At 33.6% G+C, this 26,360-nt stretch overlaps 1 pseudogene; it reads right to left on the bottom strand.

Annotated features, from left to right (window-relative positions):
• Nucleotides 1-1,425: 1,425 nt before the first annotated feature.
• LOC149238058 (glutathione S-transferase U9-like) overlaps nucleotides 1,426-26,360 on the bottom strand; it is a 40,067-nt pseudogene continuing 15,132 nt past the window's right edge.

Here is a 26,360-nt window from a genome sequence, read left to right as displayed (position 1 = left end):
TTACTGGTAGATGGAGACCCTACTAGGAAATATCTTGATGGATAAGTAGGTTGAATGTTGCAACATATTTTCCAGTTTGGAAGATGTCAAACGGGCCCAATGTAACCATAGGTTCTTTTAAGATAGGATGGACAAAGGCTGGTTGATATTGAGCTCCACTTCAAGTGTGAACATGCTCCTTGTGACCCTCTAAGTTCAAATTCTAGATATTGAACTCCTATTACTTCATCAAACACTTGAGTCTTGATGTTTTCTTTTAGTTTTTCGTATTATAGTACAAACATAGATACTCTTGTTATGCTTGAATTTTTGGAACTCCATGAATTTTGTACAAACTACTCTATCAGTGGGTAGTCATAACATTTGGTTTCCCACTGGGAAGATTGAGACCACTTACATAATGAATTTTCTGGTGATGGTGTTGGTTGGATATATATATTTTTGGCATGAAATTTTGAGGCAATTCAATTTAAACTCACCAACATGTTACTTTGCAAAAATTGAATCTCAAAAAAGAGGATTCCATTTCAACCTACCAACCACCCCAATTGACTATATATATATATATATATATATATATATATATATATATATATATATATATATATATATATATATTTCAATTGTGGTTCACCGTCACTAAGTGGCTACCACATCCACGAGCAATAATGTGGGTAGATCGACCCAAAGGGATCTACCTGTTGGCCTAATATGTCAAGCCTAACCCTAAGGGCATCAAGGAGATTTGACCCCATGACCTCCCAATTGGCAAGGTACTTAGCAACGGGAACTCGACCAACTAAGTTATCCCTTGAGGCTCTCTCTCTCTCTCTCTCTCTCTCTCTCTCTCTCTCTATATATATATATATAAAATTTAAAATTTATCTATAACATTTTAGATAAAAATAATGTATAGTTTAAGATCATATATATCAAAATTTCAAAATAAATAGAGTTTTGCTTAGTTAAGCGTTTGTCTTCCTTTCATGTAGAAGGCGTATTAATAGTCCAAGAATCTAATACATTTGGAAAAAGTGGAAGCCAACCCCCTTATGGACCATCATCGAATCAATCTAGTTAGCTTAATTTTCCTTAAATAATGAGGATGAACAAACCTACATTCATAACAATTAGTAAAAATTATTGTCACTGCTAGGTTAACAACTAAATTAGTTTTGAATCATTCTAATTAGCTTAGCATTCCTTGAATAATAATCATAAGTAAACCTATATTAATAACGATTAGTAAATATTATTAGCACTCATAACTAAATTATGATAAGTTTTTTCTTGCTTAAAAATAACACAAACCATCGGTTAAATAACTTGACAGGGCATAATATTAAATATTGTAATTATGATGCTACTTTTTGAAACTTATCTCCCTTCAAATTTGAATAGCAGTGAAGATGATGAACACATGATCTATGGATATGTATGCAGTGGATACTCCCATTGGATTTTGTATCCACGGGAGAGAACTTCCTCAAACTACGAAAGGGATTTCTTTACACAGTTAATGTTGCTAAAACAGAGAAGCCAAAGTGGAGTAGAGTTGCGACATCAGGATCTATCACTTTCACTCCACTCATAACCTCCACGGCTTGGAACCACATGGTTTGAACTCCCAACACAATGTCCAAGTATCCTATGCACTCTCCTCCAAAGAATGGGTTTCCCTTTGATCCATCAAAGGTGTTGCCAAAAACTTCTTCCAACACAGATATGTTTTCCCGTGTTTCTTTTGTTGCCTTCTCCCTCAACTCTCCTTCAGGGCATCTACACATTCCTTGCAGAGAATGACCAAGCAGTGTCATAAAATGAATTGTTATTATCAATAAAGAATATATATATTCTATATATATATATATATTTATCGTAGTATACATTTTTAATTAGAAAGTATTTTATTTATATTTTAAAAGAGACACTTGTCAACTCCAAATTGAGCATAGATAAAATCACACTACTTCGTATGATGTTTGATTCAGTCTCTGCTCAACGTGGAACTGACACGTGTCTCCCTTAAAGTAAAAATAAAATATTCTATAAATAGAAAAGCAATATATGCTATAATAAAAAACAAAACAAAATAAAAAATATGTCAAGTATTTCTTAATAAGAATAATAACACAAAGATGTGTAATTCATTCAAGTCTTAATATAAAGTTAATATGTGACATTCAAAAACATTTATAAATTCAAGTGCTTAAACAATGTTGATCCATGCAATCTCCATCGTCCACCATTCTCGATGACGTTATGATGTTTTTTGTTTATTTTTCAATCTAGTATGAAGTTGTTGTGTGATTTCATTTGTGCTCAATTTAGAGTCCATTTTAAAATAAAAATAAAATACTTTCTAATTAAAAAACAATGTGTACATCATACAATAGAGTTTCCCCACAGATTGGATAACTAGTCTGGTAATACCTCTTTTCAAGAGTGGTGACATCAATAATCCATCTAATTATAAGACCATTTGTGAGAGTCAAGGGAGTGTAGTGATAATTTTTTAAATTGGTGATCATCTTTTCAAATTGTAACGCTGGAATGAGTGATTGTTGGTATCGCTATTGTGGTCTGTGTGAGTAGAGTTTGTTGGTGAGCTTTGGAATTCTAGTGATCTGCGGTGGGACATAAAATCTCCCTTTGTTTCACCAATGTGAGATAAGAATTTTGATTTGGCATGTGGATCAAATTTGTTCCTGTCTGTGGCCTATTTTTTGATTGGCAAATTGTTGTAGTCACTAGAGAAAATTTGCATTGATTCAGGCAGATCTTGGCAAAGTGTGGGTGAGAAAGAACGCTATGAGGAATTCATGTGTCAGCCTCGGCCACTACTTTTATTAATCCTTTTTTTTAGCATCCGTCCTTTTTCGAGGATCAGGGTAGCCAGTGCAAGCTTTATTTTTTGCATTGAAAGAGTTATGTTGTGAGCAGTTTGTCGATCACTGTAGATCGATTCCAATGTGAATGTTTTAGGAGCATGTGAGATCTGTGAGGCCCTGGTGAGATTAACATTTTGTTAACCTGTGATCTTTGTGCGAACGGAGACAAAATTTTGCAACAGGCCTCAGTTTTTTGTGCGTAAACAAGTGTTGCTCAATTGAAAGAAAAAATTCCAGTTCCTTTGTGTGAAGCATGTAACAGAATTATACGAGTCTGCCTACAAGTAAATTGATCGATCAGTGGGAGAAACTTTTTTCCGCGGAGCATTTTTTCGTGGAGAAAGAGAAGGAGTGACGAATGGAGGGTCTTCACCACTGCCAATGTTCTAGATTAGATCGGATCTGATGGACAAGCATGCAACTGTTGTTGTTCCAAGAAATTTTTGATTGCTGAAAAAATGAACCCATTGCCAAGACTTGAAGTTTTCATCTCAAGAAGATCTAGATTGGATGAGAGAACAGTAATAGAAAGTGGAGAGAAAGGATTTAGAGATAAGACTGTCAGAGATCATATCGATATGTGATCTTGGATAGGGACAATAATTGGGCCACATAATTCAGTGCATGTTGGCCGTATATACCAAATAAAATTATTCTGTGATAAGCCTTCTGTATGGAGTAGAGGAGCCATCAATTATTGGGATGGTGTTGGATATTAATTTCTCTAATTTGTTCGATATCATGATGGAGATGGTGTGGTTGCTGAAGTGAACCCCCACAATCGAGGAGAAGAAACCATGGCAATTCTAGCTTTGTAGTGAGTTGAGTTATATTTATTGCAAGGATCAATAAGGCAATGATGTGATCATGTTGGACAACCCATAGTTTTAGAAGTAACTTATGAGAGCTAAAGGACTAAAGAGGCAAACTCATTCTACATGGGTGAATATCGAGAAACCAACTTTTCTACAATGTTGCATACTAGTGTTCTTAACTTTTGAGTTTTGCAAGTGAAACATGTTGAACCTGATAAACTCAGCGTGTAAATGCAATTGGTTATAATTGATCACCCTAGCAATTGTTAATTGAAGTTACAAAGATTCAACATGAAGGCACTAAGTATAATTCTAGAAGAAGTTGGTTGATGTTGTAATAGATGCACAAACAAGGTAAAGGAGTGTATGTTGAAATAAACTAGACTCGATATTATTATGAGTCATGCATATTAATATAAGCAAGTCTAGGATGTTTTGTAGTGGCCTTTGTAAAGTATGTACCTGGTAACTCCAAGAATTTGAGTATGAAATGTAAGCTTGATGAGGCATGTTTATCCCCATAAATTTTGTGGAAATCTTAAAACCACTTTGTAATTGAAGGTTTGTGGTTAACCAGAAACCTTTTTGCAGTGTCGATTTATGGTAAGCCAGAAGTGGATAGGGATTCCCTTAGGCATGGTTTAGGGTCAGCCAAGAAAACCCTGGTCCTAGTTAAGTCGGGTCTCTCATGAGCCTTCATGGCTATGTTAGAGCCTTCATGGCTGAGTTGAGCCTTTGTGGCTGTGTTGAGCCTTCGTGGATGAACTGAGTGCCTTAGCGGCAGAGTTGAGCCTTGGTGGTTGAGAGCCCTTGGTGGCATGGTTGATGGTAATCTGATAAAACCCATGATGATGATGTTGGAGGGGGATTTATAGGTACAGGTACATGTATGCAGTTATAATGGTTGACATAACCATGTATGTAAAGGGCATCCTAGTAGAATGGTGGTTGCAGCAGTTGGCACCCACGCGTTTCGGTGGATGGTTGCTCCTTTTTATGGAAGTCGACATATTATTTTGTTTTGTTTGACCACAACTAGGCTTTGAAGATTAATATCGAGACAAGTAGTCATTAAGGGGGTGTGTTAGAAAATGTAATTCCTACTTGTCTCAGTTGTGACTTTCTATGTAAAGGAGTATATTCCTATTCTATAGGAGTGGTTATATCTATATGTCCCTAGTTTGGTGTGTGGTTGAGCTATTCTCTCAACCAACTTATTATGTTTCCAAGACAGTTTCCCTATCTTGAGACACCACTTCTTGTATATATGTAATATCATAAGTTGATTAATGGATATATAGATTTCCTTATGGAAATTTAACACCTCTTATGATGTTTGATTCCATCTCTACTCAATGTGGAACTGACACGTGTCTCCCTTAAAGTAAAAAAATAAGAATATTCTATAATATAAAAGCAATATATGCTATAATAAAAAACAAAAATAAAAAAATATCAAGTACTTCTTAATAATAATAATAACACAGAGATGTGTAATTCATTCAAGTCTTAATATCAAATTAATATGTGACATTTAAAAACATTTATAAATGCAAGCACTTAAACATCGTTGATCCATGCAATCTCCAATGTCCACCCTTCTCAATGTTGTTATGATGCTTTTTGTTTATTTTTGAATCGAGTATGAAATTGTTGTGTGATTCCATTTGTGTTCAATTTGGAGTCCTTTTTAAAATTAAAATAAGATACTTTCTAATTAAGAAACAACGTTTACATCATACTACAGAGGTTCCCAATAGATTAGACAACTAGTCTGGCAATACCTCTTTTCAAGAGTGGTGATGTCAATAATCCCTATAATTATATGACCATAATGATAAACCCATTGTTAGAAAATTTATTTAGAAGCATGCTAGAAAATAAAATCAGCAAGTGGGCGGAAGAAAGAGATAAACGTGCTACAGGGCAAGCAAAATTTAGGCCTAAACATTTCACAGTTAATCATGGTATAAATTTAAGACTACATTTTCTGGTGTTCATCTTCCTTTTACCCAAGGGACCACTGACAAGATTGCGAGGATCCTAAGGAAGCATAAGGTGGCTTCAACCTTTAGGCCTTTAAATGCCATCTGGAGCTCCCTTAGATCTGTAAAAGACCCAGTGGACCCCAAGAATATGAATGGTGTTTACGTTATCCCATGCTCTTGTGGGACTCCCTACATTTGTGAGACTGGTTGCTTGATTAATCAAAGGATTTGTTAGCATGCTGCTGACATCAAGCATCGCAGGACCCGCTCCTTTGCTTTGGCTAAACATGCAGATAAATCTAAGCATCACATCTGCATTGAGGAGGCCGAAGTCATTGCTAGGGTTAGTCATTTCCATCATCGTAAATTGAGGGAGGCCCTAGAAATTGAAAAAATACCCAATAATTTGGATAGAGATGATGGCTAGAATATTAGTAGAAGTTGGGTACCTATCCTGTCCTCCTAGTTTTTTAGGCTTCTTTTTGGGATTTATTTTGTTTGTGTGTTTATCTATGTAGGTATTGGCATCTTTTTTATAGTATTTGTTGTTGATTTATTCTTCATTAGAGTTTATTTTATTGATCCTTCGTTTTTTATGTATTTTATCATTCTATTTGTTCTTAACTCTTTTTAGTATATTGTTATTTGTTTAATGGGGCTGAGCCCCATATTTTATTGTTGACCCCATTTTATTTATTGATTACTTTTCTTTGGATATATATATATATATATATATATATATATATCTTTCTTTTGACTTGTGTGTATATTTGTTTTATTTATTTATTTTTCCATTAATTATTTTAATTTAGTTTATTTTATTTCCTTTAATTATTTTATTTATCAAATGATCTTGTCTCAATTAGGGTCTTGACTCGTTTTTATAATTTTTTACTTTCCTCCTTTACAGATTGACTTTGAACTTTTTTTTTAATAAATTAATTTAAATATTATTTCTCAAAAACTAGTTGTTTAATATAACAGTTACTTATCCCCCAATCAGGGTGATAAAGTGGGAAAGTACAAGAAGGTGCACAGCGCTTGGGAGAGGATGCCCAAGTGAGCCACCTATTGCCCTCACCGTAGACCAGAAGACAATGGTGGCATCCTGCATGCCTGTGGGAGTTTCGAGGCAGCATAGTGGAAGGAGTGTGGGGAGAGAGGAGGTAAGAAATGATGGCAGTAGTGGGATGGGATGTGGGCCAGGTGGGCTGAGGTACATGAGGGTGGTAAGGTTGGGAGAAAAGCTTAGTATGCAGTGAAGCGAGGAGGAGAATTGTGCGATGGAGGCGTTGGGATCTTCGACCGGTGAGCGTGAATATGGGTATGTCTCCTTTGGCTCTCCTCCTGCATTTCACTCTGACTGCGTAGTATGGTGGAAGAGAGGGTTCGACGGGAATTGCTGGGGAGGGGTGGCATATGAACGGTTTTGTTTTTTACCTTGCCATGCAAAATAAGGTGGAAGAGGGGGGTAAGCGGGGATCTACAGAAGAAAGGTTGAGGTTGAGCGGGGCAGCCCGAGAAAACTGAGAACCCTTCCCAAGTGACGGGCAGCATGACAGAGGGCTTACCCACCTTCCTTTTTCAGGGGGAGAGAGACCATTGACTCTTCAGAGCGACAGAGGTGGTCGGAGTGGGGCAGGAAGGCTTAATTTCAATGAAATTCTAACTGATGGGAACATTGTAGCTCCTTAAAAGATAACTCTTGCTATTGATAACTGTAAATAAGAAGCAATAAAGGAGAAAATGGCTTGCCTGGGTAGAGGCAGGGGTCATGGAGGTAGAGGGCGAAAGAGCCAGTCGAGAAAAAGTGATCCGTCAGCCTTGGTGCCAGCAAGCTAGAGGCAAGGAAGGAAATCCATGAGGACAGTAGTCCAGGAAGCCAATAGAGCCTATAGAGAAGGGATGGATGTGGACATTCGGCAGCTAATTCAAGAGATGGAAGATAGTTTAATGGAAGAGGAATCAGAACCAGAGATGGAGGAATGGGGAGATATCATCCATGACCCAGGGCACACCAGAGGCCGAATGACACTTTATAGGCAAGCTCTGCATGTGTACTGGGTGTTAAAGTAGTTACTAGCTAAGGGTCTAGAGCAGGTGGTAGGAGAAGTGGCAGCAATAACCCAAGGCATGCCGAATATTAAACAGGAAATGAAAAACTTGTAGATCATCATGATAATGCAAGATAGCAAGCTGGATGTGATCCAGCAACGACTGATGAAGCTGGCTCTAGCACCAAATGACTCGATGACAGCGCCTGTTAATGCAGATTTAGACACAGATGACGGGAAGGATTATTCCTTTACTGTTTCTTCTGATTATTCAGCAGATAGCTTTTCTTTTCAGATGTTTATATGTTAGTATGTAGCATGTTAAGTGTTTTTAGATGTGCAGTTCATGTAACATGGATGGAAAGACTGACTAAATTTTGTTATTGGATGACATATAACAAACTCCGGCGGCCAACAGACTTGGTTTCCCATATGGGCAAGATGAGGCCACCAAAACGTTGTATCTGGATCAACTTGTTTTTATAAATAGAAAAGGAAGGTACTACCCTAGCTTACAAAAAATATAATGATTACTTATTAATATTTGTTTTCAATAAATTAATAAACTAATATCATAATTTAAATATTCTTTTCAAAAACTAGTAATATTTTTTTTTAATTTAAATATTATTTTTCAAAATCTCGTTGTTTAATATAGTCGTTTCTTTTTAATATTTTTTAATAAATTAATAAAATAATATCATTATTTAAATATTGTTTTTCAAAAACTAGTGCTTTAATATAATCGTTAGTTCATAATAATTTTTTTCAATATACTAATAAATTAATATCATAATTTAAATATTATTGTTCAAATATAGTTGTTACTCGAAATTATGTCTCTACAATGTTATCTATTTAAGCCTTTTCCATGGTCTGCCTCTTCATCTGGCCGTGATGATGAACCAGGGTTGAAACACGTTGGCCAAATTTTTTCTTATGTGATTTCTACCAAAAGGCTTTGCTTAATTAATCATTGAAAACATTTGGCAAAAAAAAGAAGAAGCCTTTTGTTGTTTTGTTGATTTCAGAAAAGCCTTTGACACAGTTCATACATATAAGATTTTGCACAAAAGGGAGGAACTTGGGGTTCCTAGGCATTTGAGAGTAGCTTTGCATAGGTTGTATGAAGAGGTGAAAGTCAAAATTAGAACTTCAACAACTATTTTTAAAAGTTTAGAAGTGATATTGGAGTTAAGCAAGGTTTCCCATTGTCTCCTATCCTTTTTGTTTTATATATCGACAAGTTTGAAGAGTGGCTAAGTTCACGAGGGGATGACGTTATCCATTTGGGCGAGTTTGTTATAAGGCTTCTTTTGTATGCAGATGACCTTATTCTGATTGCTAAATCTTCTCTTGGTTTGCAAGAGTACATACTTTGCCATGAGTATTTTTGTAGAAGGGTGGGCATGCAAGTCAATATTTGCAAAACAAAAGTAGTGGTTTTTCTATAACAAAAGAAAACATAACCAATATAAGTTATACTTTGAACGCAACACTCTCGAATAAGTTTTTGATTACAAATACCTTAAAATTGACTTCAACAGAAATCTAAGTTGGGACGAGCATAGAAAGAAAAGAACTTTGGGGATTGAAAAACATTTTATGCTTTTCAAGATAGGTGTAGAGAGGCAGAATTATGGGATTGGAAAACCACTCAAACTCTTTTTGGGATTTTAGTGATCCCAATGATTCTCTATGGTTGTGTACTATGGGCCAACAATACATCTAACATGTAGTGGAAACAAATTGAGGAAATTCAGAAGTGCTTGATTACAAAAAAATTCAAATTTAAAAGTGCATTTCCTTATGCTATCTTGTTAAGTGAAATAGGGGTTGCTCTTATTGAAGCAATTGTTATAGTGTTAGTCATAAGGTATTTAAAAAAAATTGAGCAAATGAAATAGGGAAGATGGCCTAAGGTTGCCTTTAATGACATATCGTGCAAAAGAAAGAAGACAATATAGTTATCGATAAAACGAGAAAGTGAACTAGTACCTGTTTTTTTGAGGTAGCAAAAAATCACCCGATTTTGAAAAGTGGTGATGTCAGAAAAACCTTTTTTTTTAACATATTTTTGGCCCTTTAAATTTTCTTATGTATCAAGTCTGAACATTTTTTTTCTGATGTTAGTGATTTTCATGCTAATTTTGAGAAGTGTCGATGCAACATCAATCCCCTTTTTTTAGAGGGTTGATTTTTGATACTTTAAATAATTTTTATGTAGCAAGTATGAACACCTTTTTTAAATGTTAGTAATTTTCATCTCGATTTTGAAAAGGGTTGATGCAACATCAACCCTTTTTGTTCAGAAGGCTTATTTTTTACACTTTAACTTTTCTAGTGTATTAAGTGTGAATATTTTTTTTAAATGTTCGTGATTTTCATGTTCATAAAAAAACATACAAATAAAAATGAAAAACATGACAAAAAAACTCAAATAATAAAGAAATATATATAAAAAAAGAAACTAAAAAAACACCCATAAAAATGTAAAAATAAAACAAAATTAAGTTGTAAAAATAAAAAAATAAAATATAAAAAATAAAAAATAAATAAAATTATTAAAAAATAAATAAAAACATAAAATTTAAAGAAATTTTTTTAATATTAATAATAATAATAAATCCATAACAATCTTTTTATGTTAAAAAAAAAAATAAAAAAAAAAATACAACTATAAAAAAATAAAAAAATAAATAAAAATGAAAAAATATATATATATATATATATATATATATATATATATATATATATGAAAAAGCAATAAAAAATTAAAAGGTTAAATTAAAAAACTAAAAAATTTCATAAAAATTATAAAATTAGAATAAAAAAAATAAAAATTAAAAAGAAAAAAACAAAATTAAAAATATTTAAATTTAAAAACCAAAAAAACAAAACAAAACCAAACAATTAAAAAGAAAAAAAAAAAAAAAAATTAAAATTTAAAATTTAAAAATAAAAATTTAAAGCAAAAAATTAAAAAACGAAAGCAATTATGATGATGATGATGATGGTTAACGTCCGCTGAGACCAAATAATGGTCTATCGGACCTAAATAAACAAATTATCTATTTTGATTTAAGATTTTATTCCTATGCTCAAAAAGCTTGGAGAGAAGCCTCCCGAGCTCACTATAATTTTGACATTGTAAAAGGCTAGGAAGGTCAGTATTGTAACAAAGATTGTGAAACTAAGATCTAGTGTGGTTATACGCGGGGCACTCTAAGAGGAAGTGGTTTTCATCCTCGATGTTCCTATTCTCACATATATGGCAGATCCTTTCCGTCCATGGCGTTTTAGGAACTGCCCAACGACCTGTTTCACTATGGAGTTCATGAGAATTCGTTCTAATCTTTGCTATATTAATTTTCTTCTTTGAGCTAGTTAAAATAGAGAGATATTTTTGATCTTCTAGGGTGGGGTTGATGACCTTCTTATAATAACTTAATTTTCTTTTAACCGCTAAGTCTTTCTCACACCACATTTTTTCTTTGAACTTAGAAGTAACAATATCTTTAATGTTATTTATGTTTTGCAATGCATCATTTTCGTTGATCTCTCAATAGTTTAACCACGCCCTTGTGTCTTTATGCCACCCTCGATTGAGTCTTAGGTGGTTTTGGCTAGAATTTAAAGCTAGCTTAGGAAGTCTGTGATCGTCTATGTTACTGATTTTGTGCTTGTACAATAGAAACCTAAGCATAGCTAGGCTCTCAATAGGGGAAATACCTGCTTCTATAAGGAGAATAGGATAGGGTGTATTACTTTTAATTTTCAGGTTATAAGTTATAAAACGCTTCTGGATTTGCTCAATCTTTCTCCATGATTCTCTAGAGATGCTGCAACCCCAAACCTCACAGCCATATAAGATAACAGGAGTGACTAAAGTTTCAAAGAGGAACTTCTTTTTATCCCACATTACAAGGTTTGCTATTTTACAATTATTTTCAAGACCAAAGTAAGCTTTCCACCCCCCATTAATCCTTTTCTCAATGCTATGGTTCCAGTGGAGCTTGTGCTGAATATCAATTCCTAGGTACTTGTAAGAATACACTTCCTCCAAGTTATTATTGTCATACATAAATTAGCGTAAGTGTCCTTCTTGGATTTGATAATCATAACTTTTGTTTTGTCAGTGTTAACAGTCATACCCATGGTAGAGCAGAAATCCTTAAGAAGCCTGAGTTTCTTATTAAGATCAGATGGGCACCTTGCCAAAAGAACAATATCGTCAGCATAAAGAAGAAGGATGACGACTATCCCAGCTAAGATCGTGCCATCACATCCTGCTTCCTCTAAATAGCCTTCGAGCTTATCGATGTAAATGCCAAATAGGGTAGGGGAGAGGGGGCAACCTTGTTTAACTCCGATGTTACACTTAATATCTTTCGACCACCCTTCATTGCTCTTTAGCTTGGCAATTACATTCTCGTATAACCTTATAGCGGCAACTCTCAACTTGAGAGGAACCTTTAGCTCTTCTTATCTATTCCAAAGGTTGTATCTAGGAACCGTATCAAAAGCCTTTCTAAAGTCCACAAAGCAACAAAATAAATTGGATTTATCATTACAACATTCCTCCGCAATGATCCTAAGCGTAACAAGGTGGTCTATTGTTGAGTGATGCCTTCTGAAACCTACTTGGCCTTTAGCCCGCTTACCTTCACTTTCAAGCCATATGCTTAAGTTCTTTTCCAAAATACTACCATATAACTTGGCTAAGAGAGGGATGATCATATATATATATATATATATATATATATATATAATAAAAAAAAAATTGTGCACCACCAGGTGGGTTTGGTCGTGGGCGCGGGCGGGGATGCGGCTGCGTGCAACCCACCTCCCCGCACGTGCCCGTGACCAACCCTGCCCGAGGGGTGGCTGGATGATTCCTGGAATTGCCTTGCCACCCCCGGGGAGGGTTGGCTGTGAGCGCGAGTTGGGAGGTGACTGCACGCAGTTGGCCTCCCCGCTCGCACATGTCAGGTGGCAGGGTGATTCCTAGAATCGCCCTACCACCCCCGAGTGTGTTTGGCCATGGGCACAGGCGGAGAGGTGGCTTGCGTGCCCCTTTTTCCCACACCGACAGCCAACCCCATCCGGGTGTGCATGAAATTTTTATTTGTTTATTTTATTTTATTAAATTTATTATATATATATATATATATATATATATATATATATATATATATATATATATATATTACTTTTTTATTTTTAACTTTTTTAGTTATTTTTTTAATTTTAGTTTTTAATTTTTAAATGTTATTTTATTTTATTTTAATTGTCTTTTTTTATTCAATATAATTTTTTAATTATTTTATTTATTTATTTAAAAAAACTTTTTTATCTAAAAAAATGACTTTTTATTTAAAAGAAAAATTATTTTAAAAAATTGCTTTTACTTTTATTTTGTAAATTTAATTTTTTTGTTAAATTATGTTTAATTTTTTGTTTTTTTTTTCCTTATTTTATGATTTTTATTTTTTTGGGTCTAATTTTTTATAATTATAAGTTAATTTTCTGTTATTTTTTACATTTTTTTAGGTCTTTTGTCTTTTTTTTTGTTATTCTCGAATTTTTTGTCATGTTATTAAGTTTCTTTATGGTTTATTTTTTTATGTTTTTTTATTGTTTTTTATTTTTCTCTATATTTGAATTTTTGGTTTTTTTTTGTGTTATTTTTTATGTTTTTTTTACTATTTTTTATTTTTTATAATATTAAAAAAAAAAACTTTTGTATTATTTTTGTGTTTTTGTTTGTTTGTTTTTTTTCAATATTTGAATTTTTTTTTCTCTTTTATTATTTTTTGTGTTTTTTTATTCTTTTTATTTCTTTTCAATATTTAAAATTTGCTTTCTTCTTTCGTTTGTTTTTTCTTTCATTATTTTTTTTTAACAATATTAAAAAAAAATTGCGTATGTGTTAATTTTTTGTGTTATTTTTTTTTTTTTTTCAATATCTAAATTTTTGTTTTCTCTTGTATTTTTCATTTTTATTTATTTAAACATTTACGTTTTTTTTTTTTTTCGTTTTTTTTTTCATTTTTTTCTATAGGGTCTATCTCGATGCTCGTCTAACAACCTGATCCTATTATGAGCTATTTGAAAGTTGATTCTAAATTTTTTGTTATTATGAATTGTGTGCCCCCACAATGTATCAATTTCATGGTTGGTCTTTAAGTTTTCATTACAACGGGTCGAGTTCCCCTACACTGCATGTCAATTTGATGGTTGATTTATAATTTTTTGTTGCAATGTATCGAGTTGTCTTAGGCTAAGATTTTAAAATCGCTATATATTTTGCATTTAAAAAATAAATTACTCTTCAGTGTTCATTTTTAAAGTTTTTTGTCATAATTTTTTTTCATAATGTCATGCTTGAAATGTTTTGAAAACTTGAGATTTTTTTGTAGTCATAATCTTTTGTTTTAATTGCATGGTTGAAAAATTGTCAAGATTTTAATGTTTTTCTAAGTCACTATATTTTATCTTTAATGTTATGGTCGAAAACAATTACAATTTCAAGGTTTTTTAGATTCAAGATATTTTATATTTAACAACATGGATGGAAATAGTTTGAATTATCAGGATTCAAGACATGATATTTTATCTTTAACATCATGTCCGAGAATTGTTGGAATTTTGCAGTTTTTCAAAGTCCAAATATTTTCTCTTTAACTCCATTGCTAAAAAATGTCAATAGCCCGATTTTTTTTTGTTATTCCAGAATAAACAATTTTTTAAGGGTGTTTTTTTCATCTATTTTTCAAAAAAAACTTGTTTTTACTTCCATTTAAAAGAAAATGATGAAAATTTACCCTAAGAAAAACATCGTTCTAGAATAAACAATTTTCATTTTTGGGTTGTTTTTTCATTTTTTTTATTTTTTTTTGGGATCGAGTACCTATTTTGAGGTAATAGTTCTCGTTCCATCCGTAACTATGTTAGACTTGGATGCGGAAAAATAACAAATGGTTTAGTAAATGGGGTATTTACTTGAACATGTATCCCACAAATAGTAATGATATAAAATCTTTTGTTATGGATATGTTCCACAAGTGTGGTTGGGATAAGGAGCTAGGGAGAAAGAAAAAAGTACAATAGTGAAGAGTTTAATCCCACTCATATTCATTAACAAAAGGCGTACATAGGGGCCAATATTTCTTGGAGAGCCAAAATTCTTATTGCTTAGTTAGGGATTAATTATCACAAACTTCATTATGAAACAAGGCACTGGAAAAGGCCAAAAGAAGTTTGGGAAGAAAGAGTATGTATATTTTTCTCTTCCGGAAAAATGGAAATAGGAAAACATTTCATTTTAGAATGTGAGACTTTCAAAGACAACATTGAAAGTTATACGAAATATTATGGTGTCTAGTTTTTGGGATAATTTATTCAATGAGTGGTTTGTCGAGAAGATTAGAGTGTTTATTAGAAGGCTTCACATAGAAAGTGCTAAAATCAAGAATAAGATGGTGAAGTAATATGTCCCATAGACTATCTTTAGCCTCGTGGATACTAAAATAATTTCACTTCTTCTTTCTTATAAAACATCTCATTCTCACTTCTGTTGTTGATATTGCAACCTACTTTAAAAGAAATATGTAAATTAACATGACACATACCCCGGTAACCTCACATGTAAAAGCAGGGAGTTAGAATTTTTTTTATACAAATTACCCACAAGTAATTATCGAATTCACAACTCCACATTTCATCATTAACCATTAGTTATAGTGTTCATTAGTACATCAAGTAAATTGCCATAAAAGACAGTAAGTTCCATAACCATTAACCACCACTGTGGCAGTGTAGTAACATAACTGTCTCATGAATCCTTACATCCATTTCATGATTTCCTTCACCATATTAATTAATCACATACTATGACATTATTATTATCACATCAAATAAAGAAACATCATCATCAAGGATTCAACATCATCCAACTGACACAAAAGGCAATCTCACCATTGAACATCGATATACCCTGGAAACCCCATAGGGTGAAAACCAACAAACGTTTAATCTTATTATTAAACGCTCATGACGGTTTTCACCCGTCACTCAATGGCTTATAAGGGATTCCATCCCTTAACCATTGTTATAAAATTATTACAATGAATTATCATTAAGTTGTCATATAACTAGCTAAAAGCTAATACATTTTCCTTCAAACCTTTTTCTTACATACCGCCACATGCAACATTCCTTGTGGCATGGTTGTTCTAGCAATGGACCATCCTGCAACTTGAACTCATCTGCATGGACCATTAATCCTTTTCCTACCACAATGTTAAACATCACTTTTCTTTGGCACCAACCGCCATCGTTTCTTGTCATTTTTGTCATCCACAAGCTTTGGAAACAAGATTAGATACAACATTAATCAGTCAATAATCAACCTCTAAAAGAGATCTTTTAACATCTACTCATGTGCATGAGCAAGCATATCATAATAACTAACTAGTACACATATTCAAGTAAACATTTGTTCTACTTTCCACAATGATTTTCACACTAATGGTTATTTCTCTTAAAAGCATATAACACAATAGTTATGTTTTCATAAAACTAATAAACTATTGTTTCTGCGCCTTTGCACATGTGTTCCTTTCACATAGTTATTTTCCAAGAAATTAGCATAGTTTCTCTAACATACAAAGAACATACCTCCATAACACAATGACTATTCTTTGAGCATCCAATAGCTTATTTTAATAGCCCTTCTTTACTGTATGCATAACAGATTCCTTTCTCTAAAATTTCTATGTTACTATGTACTATGTATAAAAGTGACCACCAATATATCAACTAGTTCCCTCGCATGTCATCAACCTAAACCCTCGTCCAGGAAGAGTGCTCATGGTAGCAGAAATTTGTACAGCCCTCCCCACACCACGATGTCAGATGCTGGTAGTGCATAATTCTTTCACAGGTGAGGAGGACATTTGAGCTTAATAAGACTTATCAAAAACCCTTATGATAGACTAGAATATGATCCTCAAGCAGTCACATACACAGTATGGGCATATATGTACCAATAAAACCAAATCAAAATGCAAAATGTGGCAAACTCAGGACAGAACCAGTGCTCACGGTAGCACAATCTTGTCTCACCTTTCCACAATGTTAGATGCATTGGCAGCGCATGACTCTTTTAAAGGCAAGGAGGACATTTGAACTTAAACAAGATATCAAAATACTCTTTTGATTGACCAGAATATGACCTTCAAGCAATTACAAATACCGTATGGATCTATGCGTACCAATGAAACCAAATCAAATTGAAAAATGTCACAATAGCAGAACAGTACCATTGTCGGATACAGATCATGCTAAAGACAACTTGACAAATGTTACTGCTGTGAAATTTATGTACACAACAGCGTGCTCTTAACACATGAAATTTCATAGGATTATAGTTCCCAACTTTAAAGGCATTTCCAGTTTCAAATAATTACTGAAAAGGGATGAAATTTGTTACCTTTGGTTTTCTCAGATTACTGAACCAGTAGTACCAATTTAGCACTATCTCAAAAAAAAACTGCATCAAGTGAAGAATGATGTCGTACAAAAGCATTGGTTCCATACAACAGATTTTAAATCACCTTACGAGCAATTATACGCCATAGAATCTCAGTTCAGATTGCACCATTAGGTAACTTTCAAATGACAGACATAAGTGAGACAAATATTCCTAGACAGCTTGCATCACACAAACCAGAAAGATAGTTTATGTCCTTGAATTCATAAATAAATATGTTTCCTACAAAATAAATATATTTCCAAATATTAATAATGGTCACTCTCACAACCAAGACTAAATTGCTACTTAAAGCAAGTCAAATAATAGTAGCAACAACAAGAATCACTTGCCTGCCTCGGTACATGGTTGCATAAAATTGCAGCTCTCCTCAGACCAGTGGAAAATATTGAGGATGAGACACCTCTTCCTGCTGACCACAACGTATCTCCAGCAACAACATTAAAGAATTGAGATAATATTTTATCATCAGCTACAACTAATATAAATTCGTAATTGGAAACTCCCAGTACAAGGGAACTCAAATTCCCATAGGAAAACCCAACATTTTCCAAAGATTATTTTCAACACACAAGTTGTCAAGCCGTATGCTAGTTGTGTGAAATGACACACAGTGTCAAACATTAAAACTCTAAATGAGCTCTAATCTTGAATCTTTTGCAATAGTTTTCAGAAAATACCATCAGGCCATGGGGACTGTAGAGAGAAACCTTTAAAGGTTTCGCTATTACCGATATTAACCACTACCAATGGTGTAAGGAGTTCTTGTTATGAACTTGTTCCAAGACCATACTAGTAAGCTGGCCAGGTTCACCGATTCCATAAGCATAATGTGTGCAGAGAGTCGAGGTTATTTTCGGAGGACACCTGCAACCAGAACAAGACAACCAGATCCTCTCCATTTGATCTCATACCAACCAAATCTTGATGCCTCAACCTCCCACCTCAAGAAAGTGTCCAGGCATCTCGTAATTTCCCGCGTCTCAGTGCAAATCCCCCCTTTTCTTTCTTGATTTCAGTTTTCACAAATAACAAGAATTGGTTTTGTAACTAATTCGTATCTTAAAATTACTCTTACGTAGGGTTGATTAACTGATTCGTAACTATTAATTTACGCTGAGTTATTTACGAGATGGATATGACATACTCCCCCCCTAACAAGAACACCGTCCTTAGTGTTCATCTCTCATCAGAACATTATATTGTAGTCATGGTATAACCATCTAAACCATACAAAATGATATTTCCAATAGTCACAATAGCTACCCTTATGTGCATGCAACTTCTTTTTTTTCCTAACACAATTACTTTTACTTCAATGCACATAATGTTTTCAAGAAACAAGTATGCATTTTGGTTCCTTTATGAACACTATTCATATGTGTCTTCTAAGGGAATAGTCTCTATTCTTGTTTTCAAGAGATTTCCCATAAAGTCATTATTTTCATGCATGAAGAATGCATTCTTTTCGTAAAAATAAACTATGTTATGTGTATATAAAACATACGCTTTCTTCAATAAAGTTAGAAATGAATATCTATGTGGCTAGAAGCACATCATTAGCTTCTATCATGCATGTAATGCATAACTATTTCATTAGAAACTCAGAAACTAGCTAGAATCACTATGCAATTAGCATATATCCCTTTTTAAGAACCTTTATTAAATAAAAATACATAGTTTAGTTCAAGAAAAACTTGGCCATTTTTCACACTATGTCCTCAGGAAGTTTAAATGCCTCACCTTCTTTTCTCAAGAAGATATTTGGCTATATTTATCAAGGATTTTATTCCAAGAAAATGACAAGAGACAGGCATTTCTCACACAAGACTCGCATGCAAACTTTCTAAGAAGAACTACCTATTTTCTTTACCAAGAAAACATAATCAATCTTTAACTTCATGCATTAACATATTTTCTTTAAAGCATGCCGTAAATGCTTTCCTTTAAAGCATATCGTAACTTCAACTCAAAGCCAGCAAAGAAATCAAACGTTTTGACATCTACGGTATCTATCATAGCCGAGCTTATGCAAGAGTTATCCCTTTCCCTTAAAAAAAATTGTAGAATAATCTCAAAGGCTTTAGAGAATTGAGTTACAAACGTGCACCTCTTTTCACAGACTTACTGGTGAGCTTCTTAGCAAACCTATTCAGTAATGGCTTCTAGCTCCATCTTATGATGAGCTTCGTCCAGCTCCTTTCCAGCAACCGATCGGCCTTGCCTGAAGCAAAGCAGGGGTTTAGTGCTAGTCTTTCTTGGAGAAAACGGCAAGGACGCGGCTCCGACTATAATTTCTTTTGTTTTCGAAGAGTATTTCACCGCTTAATGAGAATGTGCAAATCTTTCCAGCACCATAGATCATTGGGTGAATATGGATGTTCCAAACAAAAGTTGTTGCCCCTTTAATCACACTACAACCAAGTATTTGTTGACATCAATCGTGAGTCATGCATGCGATTGGCAGATTCTTCAAAATTCTAGCATCTGTAATATTTGACAATAAGTTGCTTACGATCTTCAACCTGGAATCTGTCACTTATTTTACTCGACGATAGTCACTTTCACCATAATTTCTTTTCTCTTTAAAATCAAGGTTTCATTCCAAGGAATGACAATAAACAAAATAGTAATGTTATAACATAAGAAAAATATGTAGTCATAATCATTCATAACTGCAAAAATATTCAAGTTCTAATTGCCACCACTTGGCCCTTATTCAAATTCAAAAACCAAACTCTATATCAACTTACCATTACTTACCATCTACTCTTGAAAATCATGAGCACTTCCATGTAAGCATTTTAATAGTGGTTGTGCAACCCATCAACCCTCCATGGTAAGCAATCCTGTAATGTTTGACAAACAAATTCAATCACATTAGTCATAATATTGTGAGTCAAATGAAATACTTTTAACTATCAATCAGTTGTGCAATGTTAGATGATTTTTAAATCACAGTACTTTTACAAGTACTTAAGAGCTCATCACTACTCCACATGCACATTGAATTAACTCTCACTAAAGACATGCACAAAGTACTTCTAAAGGTACCAAAAGAGCACCTAGCTCTCTAATCATCAAAACAGTCAATCACTGCATCAAGTAAAAATTGTCTTAGCCCCTACTAAGACGTTCACAAGGAATTAAGATTTCCAATAACCCCTTAATTCCAATAGATGATTAGTTAATTACTTTAGCTACGAGAACCACAATAGGCTAAAGAATTCCCAACCCATGGGAACTGGTTTCCACAACCAAATCGAGTCATTTTCACATCCAGAAAGTTTCTTTGATAGAGACCTTACTAGGTCTAACATGGAATTCCACTGGCCAACCAGCTCAAGAATTCCAATGACCACACAAACTCTTTTCCCTTATTGACATAATTTATCTCTAGGGAGAAGAAATTCAGGTAGACAAGTACCATCAACCCAAGGCATTCTAGCCTTTCACAATCTGGGTAGACAACTACCATCAACCCCTCCGAGCAGGTAACTATCATCAACCCAAGGCATTTTATCCTTTCACAATCCGGGCAGACAAGTACCATCAACCCCTCCGGGCAGGTAACTGTCATCAACCCAAGGCATTCTAGCCTTTCACAAACCGGACAGATAAGAACCATCAACCCCTCCGGGCAGGTAATTGTCATCAACCCAAGGCATTCTAGCCTTTCACAACTATCTCCAACTATCTGGAATGTTAAATTTCTCTTTTATCACTATCCCCAAGGTAATTGATATAATGAACCATATAATCATTATCATTAACAAAACGAACATGCATGTATACAATGCATCTACACTTAAGCCTCAACATGGGTCCACAACATCTAGATTGATGGGAAACACAACTGACATACATGTTGTATGCATTCTGATTTCCAATAACACAATCATGCATATCATATAAGATTATTCTTTCTCATTTATGATTGCAATTCTCATTGCAACATTTTACGTGACGATTTTCTTGTTGCCATTAAGCTACGACTACCTAATCCCACTAGCAACGTTAGTTATACATATGCATCCTTTAACAAGTATTCACTTCCCTAATCTTTTTAGTTTGCGGCACAATACTATAATGCATAAAAGTATATGCAAATATTCATTACTGTGCAAATGCCTATGATAGTTGAGGTAACAATCATTTCCAATTTCCCACTATGTATTGCCATCAACAGACCAATACATGAAGTAACTACCATAATCACTTGTTTGCGAATTGTGATAAGGTTAAATCAAATTCAATTCACGCACATACATACTATTAGTTAGTCATACAAAACTAACCAATCACAACTACCAATCATCTTAATGAAACCATGGCAAAACATAATCAAAATTAGTTATGACAATCAAGTTTCGCTACTTGACTCATTGCATATCTTCAATATCTAAAGAGGTTCTTATAATGTCCTTTTAAAACAATTTGTCATCCTATTCAAGGATGTTCCCCATAATTTATATTCATGCATTGGCTCATTAAGTTTCATTCATTGTAACTTCAATCTTGTTTAATAAATGCATCATTGTTATTTCCATATTTGCAAATCAAAAGTTGGTAGTTCGTTGTCACTTTCCTCAACAAATGTTCAATATTGTTCATAAGTGTAATGAGTGTTCAATATTGTTCTTAAGTACGACAAAAGTTTTATTGTCTTTTATCCTCATCAGGAATCCAATGTCATGAACATAGTCATGCAACAACTTTATTACTTACTACTCAAAGTAGTTTAAACACAAATCACACTTATCATGCCGAAAGTAGTGTACTACATAAATCAATATGTGAATGGTTAAACTCATACCTGACTTAATTCCCACTGATGGCGTACCTCAATTTCATTTCCGCCTACCAATTCCCAAAGGTGCCAGTGCTGCAACCTTTAGCTCTCATACCACTTGTCACATACCCCAGTAACCTCACGTGTAAAAGCAAGGAGTTAGAAATTTTTTTATACAAATTACCCACAAGTAATTATCCAATTCACAACTCTACATTTCATCATTAACCATTAGTTACAGTGTTCATTAGTAGATCAAGTAAATTGCCATAAAAGACAGTAAGTTGCATAACCATTAACCACCACTGTGGCAGTGTAATAACATAACTGTCTCATGAATCCTTACATCCATCATGATTTCCTTCACCATATTAATCAATCACGTACTACAACATTAGGATTATCACATCAAATAAAGAAACATCATCATCAAGGATTCAACATCATCCAACTGACACAAAAGGCAATCTCACCATTGAACACCGATATACCCTGGAAACTCCGTAGGGTGAAAACCAGCAAACGTTTAATCTTATTATTAAATGCTCATGAGGGTTTTCACCCCTCACTCAAGGGCTTATAAGGGATTCCATCCCTTAACCATTGTTATAAAATTATTACAATAAATTATCATTAAGTTGTCATATAGCTAGCTAAAAGCTAATACATTTTCCATGAAACCTTTTTCTTACATACCGCCACATGCAACATTCCTTGTGGCGTGATTTTTCTAACAATGGACGATCCTGCAACTCAAACTAATATGCATGGACCATTAATCCATTTCCTGCCACAATGTTAAATGTTAATTTTCTTTGGCACCAACCGCCATCATTTCCTCTCATTGTTGTCATCCACAAGCTTTGGCAACAAGATTAGATACAATATTAATGAATCAATAATCAACCTCTAAAAGAGATCTTTTAACATCTACTCATGTGCATTAACAAGCATATCATAATAACTAACTAGTACACATATTCAAGTAAACACTTGTTCTACTTTCCACAATGATTTTCACACTAATGCTTATTTCTCTTAAAAACATATAACACAATAGTTATGTTTTCATACAAGTAATAAACTATTGTTTTTGTGCCTTTGCACATGTGTTCCTTTCACATAGTTATTTTCCAAGAAATTAGCATAGTTCCTCTAACATACAAAGAACATACCTCCATAACACAATGACTATTCTTTGAGCATCCAATAGCTTATTTTAATAGCCCTTCTTTATTGTATGCATAACAGATTCCCTTCTCTAGAATTTCTATGTTACTATGTACTATGTATAAAAGTGACCACCAATATATCAACTAGTTCCCTCACATGTCATCAGCCTAAACCTTCGTCCGGGAAGAGTGCTCATGGTAGCAAAAATTTGTACAACCCTCCCCACACCACGATGTCAGATGCTGGTAGTGCATAATTCTTTCACAGGTTAGGAGGACATTTGAGCTTAATAAGACTTATCAAAAACCATCATGATAGACTAGAATATGATCCTCAAGTAGTCACATACACAGTATGGGAATATATGTACCAATAAAACCAAGTCAAAATGAAAAATGTGGCAAACATAGGACAGAACCAGTCCTCACAGTAGCACAATCTTGTCTCACCTTTCCACAATGTCAGATGCATTGGCAGCGCATGACTCTTTTAAAGGCAAGGAGGACATTTGAACTTAAACAAAATATCAAAATGCTCTTTTGATTGACCAGAATATGACCTTCAAACAATTACAAATACCATATGGATCTATGCGTACCAATGAAGCCAAATCAAATTGAAAAATGTCGCAATAGCAGAATAGTACCATTTTGGGATACAGATCATGCTAAAGATAACTTGACAAATGTTACTGCTGTGAAATTTATGTACACAACAACATGCTCTTAACACATGAAATTTCATAGGATTATAGTTCCCAACTTTAAAGGCATTTCCAGTTTCAAATAATTACTGAAAAGGGATGAAATTTGTTACCTTTGGTTTTCTCAGATTACTGAACCAGTAGTACCAATTTAGCACTATCTCGAAAAAGACTGCATCAAGTGAAGAATGATGTTGCACAAAAGCATTGGTTCCATACGACAGATTTTAAATCACCTTATGAGCGATTATACGCCCTAGCATCTCGGTTCAAATCGCACCAATAGGTAACTTTCAAATGACAGACATAGGTGAGACAAATATTCCTAGACAGCTTGCATCACACAAACCAGAAAGATAGTTTATGTCCTTGAATTGATAAATAAATACGTTTTTCACAAAATAAATATATTTCCAAATATTCATAATGGTCACTCTCACAACCAAGACTGAATTGCTACTTAAAGCAAGTCAAATAACAGCAGCAACAACAAGAATCACTTGCCTGCCTCGGTACATGGTTGCATAAAATTGCAGCTCTCCTCTGACCAGTGGAAAATATTGAGGACGAGACACCTCTTCCTGCTGACCACAACGTATCTCCAACAAAAACATTAAAGAATTGAGATAATATTTTTATCATCAGCTACAACTAATATAAATTCATAATTGGAAACTCCCAGTATAAGGGAAGTCAAATTCCCATAGGAAAACCCAGCATTTTCCAAATATTATTTTCAACACACAAGTCATCAAGCCATATGCTAGCTGTGCAAAATGACATGCAGTGTCAAACATTAAAACTCTAAATGAGCTCTAATCTTGAATCTTTTGCAATAGTTTTCAGAAAATACCATCAGGCCATGGGGATTGTAGAGAGAAACCTTTAAAGGTTTCGCTATTACCGATATTAAACACTACCAATGGTGTAAGGAGTTCTTTTTATGAACTTGTTCCAAGACCATACTAGTAAACTGGCCTGGGTCACGGATTCCAGAAGCATAATGTGTGTAGAGAGTCGAGGTTATTTGTCGAGGACCCACGTATTAGGCCTGCAACCAGAACAAGACAATCAGATCCTCTCCATTTGATCTCATACCAACCAAATCTTGATGCCTCAACCTCCCACCCCGAGAAAGTGGCCAGGCATCTCGTAATTTCCCCCGTCTCAGCGCAAATCCCCCCTTTTCTTTCTTGATTTCAGTTTTCACAAATAACAAGAATTAGTTTTGTAACTAATTCGTATCTTACAATTACTTTTACGCAGGGTTGATTAACTGATTCGTAACTATTAATTTATGTTGAGTTATTTACGAGAGGGATATGACATAACATAGTTTTATATTAATTTTAAAAGGAAATAAAATTATTAAATAAAAAAAAATATTGTATTTTCGCTTTTGACTATGTAAGAAAGATGAATAATTTTTATATTTTTTTTAAATATTTCAATACAAAATTTAGATAAATTATTCAAAATATCTAGATTTTATTTTAATATAAACTTACACCTATAAACCATACTAAAATATTTTAATATGAGTTCTTAAAGTAAAAAGAGTTAAGTATTTCTTAATATAAATAATAAGAGACAAATGTACCATTAATTTTATTCTTAAAAGAAAAAATAATATGAAACATTTAAAAAAATATTATTAATAATAAAAAAATTTAATATCCCTCGTAAATAAAATATTTCTATTTAAACCATGTGATTTATAAATGAAATATCTCAATGTTCAGGGAAAATTTTAAGAACCCCCCCTAAATTTATAAATATAATAAATGGGCGAATCTCCATGGTATATAGGAAAAATGGAAGGCGATTTTATCAATAATATAATATGTATATATAATTGTTTGGCGAATCTCTCACCAGGCATGGCGAATATTTTACTCAATTACAAAATCTTGTAAGATCTTGGCAAGTCTTTCACTAAATAATAAAACTTTGTAAAGTCGTAGTGAATCTTAGCATAGGCTACATGTTGGTTTAATTCCCCCATTTAAATAGGCTACATTCCAGGTGAATACCATGTGTCAATACCATGTGCCCTTTTGGTGATTACCATGGGTCAATACCATGTGCCATTTTTATTTTTATTAATTCTAATATTAGCGTTAATAATGGTTTTTTGCATGGTATTAATAACAATCTAGTCCATGGTATTTTTCCCATAGTATTTTGGCCATAGGTTTCACCTAAATATAACCCCTTTTTTGAGTGTTCGTAAATATAAGGTGACTTATGGAGTAAATATAAAAAAAATGTTTTATTTGTTTACCATACCTCTCATTTATTTATATTTTTATTAATTTACCATACCTCTTTTACAAATATGGTATTTGGCCCATAGGATTCAATTAAATAAAACCTCTTCCTTGAACC

This window comes from Pinus tabuliformis, chromosome 8, assembly GCF_031772625.1.
Source record: "Pinus tabuliformis cultivar Carrire ecotype Pingquan chromosome 8, CPIR1, whole genome shotgun sequence".
NCBI lineage: Eukaryota > Viridiplantae > Streptophyta > Pinopsida > Pinales > Pinaceae > Pinus > Pinus tabuliformis.
The sequence above is the reverse complement of the archived record's forward strand: the minus strand, read 5'-3'. Positions and strand labels throughout refer to the sequence as shown.